Source organism: Vicia villosa, linkage group LG3 (genome assembly GCF_029867415.1).
Source record: "Vicia villosa cultivar HV-30 ecotype Madison, WI linkage group LG3, Vvil1.0, whole genome shotgun sequence".
NCBI classification, from domain to species: Eukaryota; Viridiplantae; Streptophyta; class Magnoliopsida; order Fabales; family Fabaceae; genus Vicia; species Vicia villosa.
This window is the reverse complement of record NC_081182.1, coordinates 97,350,341-97,359,976: the sequence shown is the minus strand read 5'-3', so window position 1 is coordinate 97,359,976 and position 9,636 is coordinate 97,350,341. Positions and strand designations below refer to the sequence as shown.

Below are 9,636 nucleotides of genomic sequence, written 5' to 3'. Positions count from 1 at the left end.
CTATGGACATATATGATAAATTAAAAAAGATGCACTAAATAATGAATTATCATCTTCAATCATATTTGAATTTATTACCATCATCTTTATAATACAAATTCATAAATACAATATATTTATTAAGTGCCAGCACACAAACTAAATGATAGTTCATGAGATTTTCTAGTCAAGAGTTTCTTTTCTCAAGTGTAAACCTTAAACAGTCGACACTGACAATGCCTATCAATACAAAAAGGGTTAAAAGGAGGTTTGCATACGTCTTTTGGACAATCACCATGTAGAATACAAACAGGTGTAAACCAATAATGCCGCTGTAACCCATCGTTATAACTTACTAAAAAAATAAATAGAACAAGAAACTGAATTACAACATAAATAAACTTGATAGTTTTTACCATGTTTTTCTTTTCAATTGCATGAATAAAATCAACTATGCTTTTTTATCATTTTAAAATTATTTAAGTAGCAATGGAGATGTAAAAAATAATTCTTGAATAACCGGTCAAGATAAAAAAATTATTTTATTGTGTTTGATCCTTAATAATGTTATTTTATTGTGTTTGATTCTTGAATAACTCTTAATAATGTTATTTTATTGTGTTTGATCCTTCAAGATACTTAATAACCGGTCAAATAAAAAAATTATTAACTATAAAAATTTATTTTTTAAATAAATATTTTTATCATTATTTTATGAGGAGGGTTATATTTACTCCAAGAATAAGTGTTCAACACTTACTACAAATCATAACCATTAATTATCATTAATCCAATGGTTTTAATTAAAGTTTTATATAGAAAAATATTTCTAAAAATAATTAGATTAAATGATCAATTAAAACCGTTAGATTAATGAAAATTAATGGTTAAGATTTAGAGTAAGTGTTCAACACTTACTCTTTAAGTAAATATAACTCTCCTCTTATTTTATAACCTTTTTATGATACTAGACGTAGCTTGAAGGGTTAAGTGTAAACATTTGAAGTATATAAAATAACATTTTATGTTATCTACCATATAAGAACATTAGATGTTCTCGAAAATACTCCATTGCCCTTTTGCACTGTTCATACACGTGTCATCTTCTCCATCATTCTTACTCAAATATCCAAAAATTCACTTTACTTTGAATTTGAATTTCCCTCTCTCATTCCTTTTCCTATCTATCTCTCCCTCTTTCTCTCATTTTTGTTATTTCTTTCTCTCTCTCACGTCTCTGTTTTTTTTCTCTCTCTTTCACTTCTTCCTCATTCACTCTCTTCTCCCTCTTTCTCTTCTTCCTCGAAACGAAAGGCTACAGTGGTGCGAACAGGGGAGAGGATTACGAAAGGCTAATCTGGCACGATGTCGGATTCGTATTGAACATGTGGTGGTCGTTCACTATTTATGCAATTTGAGGATAATATTTTATACCTTCACTCCAAGTTGCTTCTGATATATTATGTTCTTCCTCTTCATCCTTTTTTTCTAGATCCAACACTTTTGTGGCTTAGGTTTTTTAGATCCAACACTTTCATGGCTTAGGGTTTCCAGATCCAACACTTTCATGATTCATGGTTTGCGGATCCAACGCTTTCTGGTTCTTCTGTATAGGATGCAATAAGTGGTGGTGGTGGTTGCGTGCCTTCTCATGTCGACATAATTTTTTAGGTTTGATATTTCTGGCCTTTGTTACTATGAAACAGGATATTTATTTTTGGTGTTATTCTCACATTCTCTTACTCTTATGTAGCCTATTATTGTTACAAGGTGAAAGGACATTGTTGTTATTTTCTTATTCCAATGATTATCGAGCAATACATGTGTCTCTGGTGAAGGTGTACTTAAAAGTTTGTATACAAACTGCTTAATCATGTACAATTATTTCATCTTTCACTTAACCATATGTTTGTTTGTTTTGATATGTTAGGCGCTTCTAGAAGATTTGGCTGAGAAATTTGCTAGGGAGAAAGTTCAAGTAAGCATTATTAAAATATGACATGGAGAAAGTTCAGGTAACCAGTTTTGTGCTGATTACATGTGGTTTCATGACTATGCAGAAGGTTCCCCCAATATTGGTTTGAAAACGTTGGTATAACAACATTAAATTTTGGTTTAAACTTCACCAAAATTTTCTGATTTTGCAGTGGCCAGTCCGATTTAATCAACTACAAATTATTCATGGAGGCAGGTGATATTCGTTCGGTATCTAAATTTCAAGTTTGTGTTTTTTAAACCTCAATCTGTTTTTTAATATAGGTTTTAAATCTCATGGTAGCATTTAGATTGGGCTGCAGCAATTCCGTGTTCGATAACGAGAAGGTAAGAGCTTAAGTGATTCCATCTTCGACAGCTACTCCATATTGGACCGTTCATGTTTCCGATGCAAAATTTGTTCTTTCTCTAAGTTTTTTCACTACTCTGTTATTGTTTGGATATTTTTAAGTGAATTGCTTTTCCTATTGTAATATTTATGTGATTTTCATTTCTGCCTTTTGTAACTCATCTTAATCTTTTTCATCGTGTTTGATTGCAAATCTCTCAAACTTGATTGTCATCAATTTGGATCACATATTGTAGTTGCAGCTACTACTGCAGTTAGGACCAACTAATTCGGTGATGTGTCGGGGAAAGGAGGGTTGATCTGTTGTGCATTGTAAGGAAAGATTGAGTTTTTTAAGCAACACACCTATTATTTGTCTGACTGTTGTAATTGTGGCAAAAAAGTTTCAAATTTAGATTCAAATTGAGTTTGGATATAAATAACATAATTTGTTCTTTATCATGACACAGGTTGACGTTGTCCCGATTAATTCTTGATCATAACACTGATTGGCAACATCTCAGTGTATAAGTTAACATTTGATGAAATGGAGTCCAAGTTAAAATGTCTTCGAAGTTGAAGAAGCAAAGGACTTAGAATATTTCGGGATATTTTAAAGATACGCTTCGACAACCACGTTGGTTGCGTTTTAGAAATTTTCGAGCGGGAAGATTTTGAAATTCAAAGTAATCCATTTTACCTAGAGGGACGCGTGGAAGTCTTAGAGAATCGAAGCACATGCAGAAGGAAACATGGCATTTCTTTAGAGAAAGACCGTTAGGGTCGAATTAGTATAAATAGGAGTCTTAATGTTAGGATTCAGGGTGTTCGATTTGTACAAAATCATTCAATATACTCAAAGTACCAGCGTAGAGAAATGAGTTTGCAGAGAATGTACCTATAAGAAACACCATTATTATCTTTTAAAAGTTATTTACTTATCAACACAAAGTTCTTTATATACCTTTTCGAAATCCTTTACTTTTCCAGTTGAAATCTCTAGGTTTAGGATCATTTACATGTTTTGCACTTTCCTTTAGTTTTTACAATCAAAACCTTTATTCCAGTCATTTAGAGTTTACAATCGAAACCACTTTAATTTAGATTCTTTATAGTTATAACATTTAAGGAACTTTCAACACCTTTGTTAAACAAAGTATTATTAGAACATGAGTTCGATTACAAGTGTAATAACCAAAACTTAGACACATGTCCTAGGATCAATCTAGTCGATCCTGCAAGTTACCAAGACATTCAATTTGGAAGGCTAGCGATTGTTTTACCATAAATCACTATAAACACATACATGTTAGAATTTCGTATTTCACATGTGTCCTTTATGCACCAAAAATAGTTTGAACATATTCCATGTCATTTTGCATAATGCCGCCAATCTAAAAGGACCAAAAATTTTCCCATTTGGGAAATTTGGGCAAAAGAACTCTTCAAGCAGAAAATACAACTGATTTCCAAAAGATCGCATACTCAGAACAGACATCGGCAACATACATTTTTAGATCACTCTTTTCTCTCTAACAGTGAGATACTTTGAGTATATAAAATTTGTGTGAAATTGCGGACCCCTAATCCTACATACATGAAGTGTTTATATGTTAATCCTTACATAACTATCACTAACGATTGACTAAGAAATGTCTGTCACGTCTTCATTTTCATGCAAATTTTGCCTCTGATAAGCCTAACTTAAGTAATGCAACCGAAATTGACAAAACTCATAGAAATTACTTTTGGTATACGTAATTTCACCGTAAAACCACTTCCATATTAACACCTTATTGTACCAAAATGTATCCGCCACACTCCACCTATCCTCAGTAAACACCGCATTCCTCTTAATCCAAATCCCCCAACAAACCGCAATCAAAACTAAACCTTCAAACCCCTTCTTCACCTTCTTTTTTTCTAAAACTATCACTACCTAGAAGAAAACTCCACAAAAGAATGGATTCCTTCCCCAATTCCACTCCACTCCAAACTGAAACCAACCTCCAAATCTCCTTTGCAAAATCACAAGACAGGAAAATATGATCTAAAGATTCATCACAATCTTTACAAAAAACTCAACAGAGATTGAAAGAAGAAGAAAAAATACCTCTAATAAAAAGGAGGTTTTTCGTGGGAAGCCTATTTATCAAACTCCTCCAAACAAAAGCTTTATTCCTAAATGGAGTTTTCGCCTTCCAAACCAGCTTTGTCGCCTTCTCCCTTTCGGGAACAAAAACTGAATTCATATGGGATTGTGTAATCTCCTCGTAACAAGATCTAACCGAGAAACGTTCATCAATCTTCGGAATTCATAACACTGCATCCTCTTTCCCGTGAACCGGAGCTACTAGACTTAAATAATTCTCAAGAATCTGCAACCTATTCCACTAAACCAAATTTTTCTCTAATTGCACTCCAAAGTTGTTCCAATTCCAACCACTGTGATCCCATTCCCTCCACCGCCTCTTCGTTTAAAATCGACAAAGAATAAAGATCCAAAAATGCGAATCTCAAGATAACACTTTTGTGCCAAATCATTTGCCAAAATAGGATGATATTCCCCTTTCCCAATACAAATTTACATTTGTTTGCAAAATCTCTTTCTTTATGACTCTTCTCCACCATAACTATGTCTTTCCACCAAGACGAGGATAACCTACCAGATAAATCAAAGAATTCAGAAAATACCTGAGTATTTTGCTTCCCGTGTCTGGCCGCTAGAATTTTCTTCCATAATGATTCACCCTCGTGAAAAATCCTCCATCTCCACTTTAGCAATAAAGCCACATTGAAGTCTTCCACCAATTTCAATCCTAGCCCACCCTTATGAATAGGGAGACAAACGGTTTCCCACCTCTCCCTAGGAATTTTCTTTTTTGTTTCACAACCACCCCATGATAAGTGACAAAATGTCATTATTTTGAGCATATATTTGTGACACTTGTCGATTCTATTCTTTTAGTTTTTATAATAAAATCCAAATTATTGTGTAAATATTCATATACTTGAGTTTTGATTCGCTTTATGTATCGTTTGATAGTTTTTCCTTCATTTTATAGGTATTGATGCATATCAGAGCCTCGAGTAATAAAGTGTTGAAGGCAGGGTGTAATACGGTGAACTGACTTTTTATATTTAAGCAAGCAATGTTGCGGTGAGCAAGAGTCGCCACCGACTTTTATTTTATCCAATTGGAAAGGCTAAAAGAGCAGGAAAGACCTTTTAAAAGACTTTGAGTTCGGGGGGTAGGTTATACAAAGGGAAGGTGTAAGCACCCTTTGTATCCATGGTTATCCATGGGCTCTTAATTGCTTAGCTCACTTTGTTTTCAAAAAGTTTGAAGTGTAGTGTGTGAATAGGAAAATATTAGAATAAGGACTTTAGCTTGTAAATAAGCGTAGCCTTTTGGAAATCGTTTTGAAAAGGAGGTGGGAAAAGAATTTGATCTTGATTTGAATGGAGTAAGCAATTAAGAACTACCTACCCTAAGTTTGTTTTTCTTGTTCTTTAAGTCTTTCGTTTGAAAGGGTCTATCCATACCATGAGAGGGCAGGAAGTCTTTCAATTGGATGTTGAAGGGTCATCGAAGTTATTGTTCGCCACAAGATTGTCCCTACCATAAAGAGGTTAGGTAGTCTAACGGAAGGATATAATAGTCATTTAAGGCAACATGCGAGGATACCTTAGCAATTGGGACAATCATCGTGTTTTACCGAGGCAACTTCGAGGGACTAGATCTCATATGATGATTTCAATAACTTTAAAAAGGAAACCTTTGTTTTTAGGTATTCTCGGAATCGAGGGACTTGACTATTCTAGAATCGCAATTAAAAGGCAATAGATAGTAAAGCAATAAGGCAGCAAGAGGGATTACCCTAAAGGTGTGTGGGTGCAACAATCACGTGATTCAATTCAGATATTTATCTTTTAATTAATGTTAGCTACATTCGATTAATTATCTTGCACTCCCTAGGATTTCTAACCACGCAGTTAATATCATACGGAAATTAAAAGGCAGAAAATATAAAGTCCTGCACTATTACAATAAACACCTGTGGGCAGAAAAATAAAAGCGGAATTATAAACCTAAACTATTACAATAAACACATATGGGCAAAAGAGGCAAAATATGGAAGGAATTCAAAATATCCGTATGGCTTAAGCCTTCATTGATTTTTGGCAAACCCTGAAAAAGAAGAGAAAAGTTAATGCATTATTGATCCGTTGTTTATTTACACAAACCCTAATTTAAACCAAAACAAGCAAAATTATTTTAAATAACTGTTTAGAAATTAAGAGAATCGAACGTGCGATTAAATATGACATTTACATGATGTAAAATATTAATTCAAATTAATTAATCAATTTAAAAACACATATGAAAAATAATACTTTTATTATAAAACAAACAATTATTTTTAATGTCGTAAGAAAAAACTCGAATCTTCGATTAAAATAAAAATAAGTGATTATAAAATTATTATGTAAAAAATAAAATGCTAAAATAAAATAAACTTGATAAAAGAAAGAAAAATAAATAAATAAAAGAATGCATGTAACTAAAAAAAATTTAAAAAAAGACTTAGCTCTGGATCTTGTGTGGCGTGCTCTTGAAGGACTATGATGGACTAGCAACCTCAGGTGCGTTAGATCTGATTGGTGATAGATCTGATGGGTTAGGGTTGAGGGCGTATTGTGGTCATTAGTGAGAGCGTGAGCACTAGATCCCCCTGCAAGGTTTGGACAAGAATAATTCAAAAAAGGACGCAAGAGGCAGGGATCGAACCCATGCCCTTGCGTCTGCAATTAAGACAAGAGTTCTTACCAATAGGCCAGGTATTATTCGCTGTTAACATTACACACAACAAACAATATTAAGGATTAAATGTATTAAACTTTTAAATTCAAAATTGAGTCAACTTGGGCCCACCACCAAAGCGTACGACCAACCAAAAATAGAGATGGCATCTGGAAATCTCGTCCAGCCAACCAGATGGGCGTGTGAAGCCACGCGTGCAAGCGAAGCCATTGACCAGGTCAGCGACGCCATGGACGGTGGTCCAATCGTCTTCTCCGACGAGACCTAATTCAAAACCTGCAAAAATCAATAGAAAACGAAAAACCAAAAGCCCAAATAGCGTAATTAGGATGCTACGAATTCAGTGGGATGGTTAGTTTTGTTTGAAACTGTCTGTAACCCTAAATCCGAAGCATCATGAACTCGAAGCCCTAACAATGGCATGTGACAGTTTATGCATTTTAAACCCCGTGCGCTGGACTAAACTTGCTCTATGATGTCTCAGGAACACATTAATGGTGTTAGTTCAAACAAAAACACAATGTAATGCAAAATACGTACATCAAAAGTTTAAGGTAAACCGAATTCATGATGCATGCGTTTCATGGATACTTTGCCATGGCTATGGACTTGTAATTGCTCTAAAATACCTTAGGAATACGAGTTGATGTTTGAAATCTCTTGAGGAAGGCTGCAATCAGGGTTTTGATGGTGCAACTTCACTTGGAATTTTTGAAGCACAACTCCTAGTCTCTTGGCTGCTGAACCGTCCCCTAATGGTTTTCATTTGTTGTCCTTATATAATAGAATGCATTAGGGTTGTTATTTTAGTTTGAATCTTCAAGAATCAATAATTGGAAATCTTAAAAATATGATTTATGGATGTTTCTAAATTAGGTCCAATTTTAATCTTTCATGACCAATATCCTTTTGAATGTATTTGGTGTCAATTAAAAAATATTTTGATAATTGATTCTGATTGAAATCGAAAGCAAATCAAATTTTCTTGTATTTTTTCCAATTATATGATTTATATTGCATTTTTCATGAATTAAATTCAATAAAAAATCAAATATTAATCAATAAATCGTGGAAACTGAATTTGGGGACTTGGATATCATAAGGATGAGGATTGGCCCAAGAAAGATTGGGTTCCTTTGCAAGAACATTCATTTTGGAGCCTTTTATTTCACATTTTCCCCTTTGAAGTTGTCCAACTTTGACAAGACATATCTCCCTCAATTTTTAAGATATGGAAGAGTTCTAGGACTTTTTGGAAACCTCAAGATGTCCTCTACATGCCACTTTGGGAGATTGTTTTCATTTGAGGATTTTATCTTGATGATGTAGGCTTTGACAAAAAACTGCTTTTGGTTGACTTTCAAAAAGGACCTATAATCTTTTGATCCATATCTCTCAAATGAAGCATTTTTGGACTTGGCTTGTGAGAGACAAATTTGTAGAGAATTCAATTTCCTTCAAAATGATCTTTGGATGGGAAATTTATGATGTTCCATGTGAAAGCTATGGCTGGTCAAAGTTCAGTTGACTTTAGGTCAAAAAACCCTAATTTAGAAACTTAGGTTTTGTTGATTTCTGAACTTTCCTTGATGAATCATGATCAATCCTTGATCAAATGATGAATGATACTTCCAAATAAGGTTGTTGATAAAAAATTAGGAATTTTGACTGTACTTTGACCACAGTTGACTTTTAGGTCAAACTAGTTGACTGTTGACTTTCTGAGCAATTGATTGGGCAATCCTTGGAATTAAAGCTTGTACTTTGCCATAGAGACAGTTTGAAACATCATAAGCCATATGAGATCCATTGGAGACTTTGATTCATTGATTTTCTTTAGAGAATTCAAAACCTTAGTTCATTGAGCCCTTGTCTAAGAGAGTGTGTCTTTGAGTCTTGAGCTTTGGTATGAGCTTGAAAGGAGAAATGAGATGGGCAAATTTTGGGGTATGACACAGGGCTTCGATTACGTATTTTTGGAGCAATAAGGAGAAAATTCTGCAGCAGCTCTCTAAGCCAAGATGTAGCATGCTAGGAGATTCAATAACAGAGGCAGAGTATTCTTCATGAGCTCGCTTGGCGCGGTTAGCTCGCTAAGCGTGATCCCTTTTATTGTACTAGATATTTAGGAATAAAGTGTAATATCGCTAAGCCCAATTAGCTCGCTTAGCGATCCTACACAGATTTTGTTTATATGTTCTTCATTTGTAACATTTTAGGTTATGGTTTTTGGGGGATTTTTGACCCAAACTCCAACAATTTCATTCTTTGGTAAATTTAGCTTAGAAAACAACTATGGAGCTTGCATTTGAATGATTGGAGGTGGATTGATCATTGATCAAAGCTGACAAACCGAGATATTTTCGGTTCATTTCTCTCCCTCTTTGTGTATTCTATTTTAGTTTAATTTGTATGTATATTTACTTTGAACCCATGTATATTTGTCTCCCATGGCGTAATATTTAATCTACTTTAGAGATCTTTGTCGATTGTTATCTTATATTTTTGC

General features: G+C 34.0%; 1 long non-coding RNA gene across 2 annotated transcripts; it reads left to right on the top strand.

Annotated features, from left to right (window-relative positions):
• The first annotated feature begins 1,014 nt into the window (after window positions 1-1,014).
• On the top strand, window positions 1,015-3,247 carry LOC131656395 (uncharacterized). 2 transcript variants are annotated; one of them, XR_009300076.1, is made up of 5 exons: window positions 1,015-1,650; window positions 1,733-1,817; window positions 1,910-2,301; window positions 2,560-2,635; window positions 2,773-3,247. It is a non-coding gene; the product is annotated as an uncharacterized LOC131656395 (long non-coding RNA). The 2 variants fall into 2 exon arrangements; XR_009300077.1 differs by lacking the exon at window positions 2,560-2,635.
• The last annotated feature ends 6,389 nt before the right edge of the window (window positions 3,248-9,636 follow it).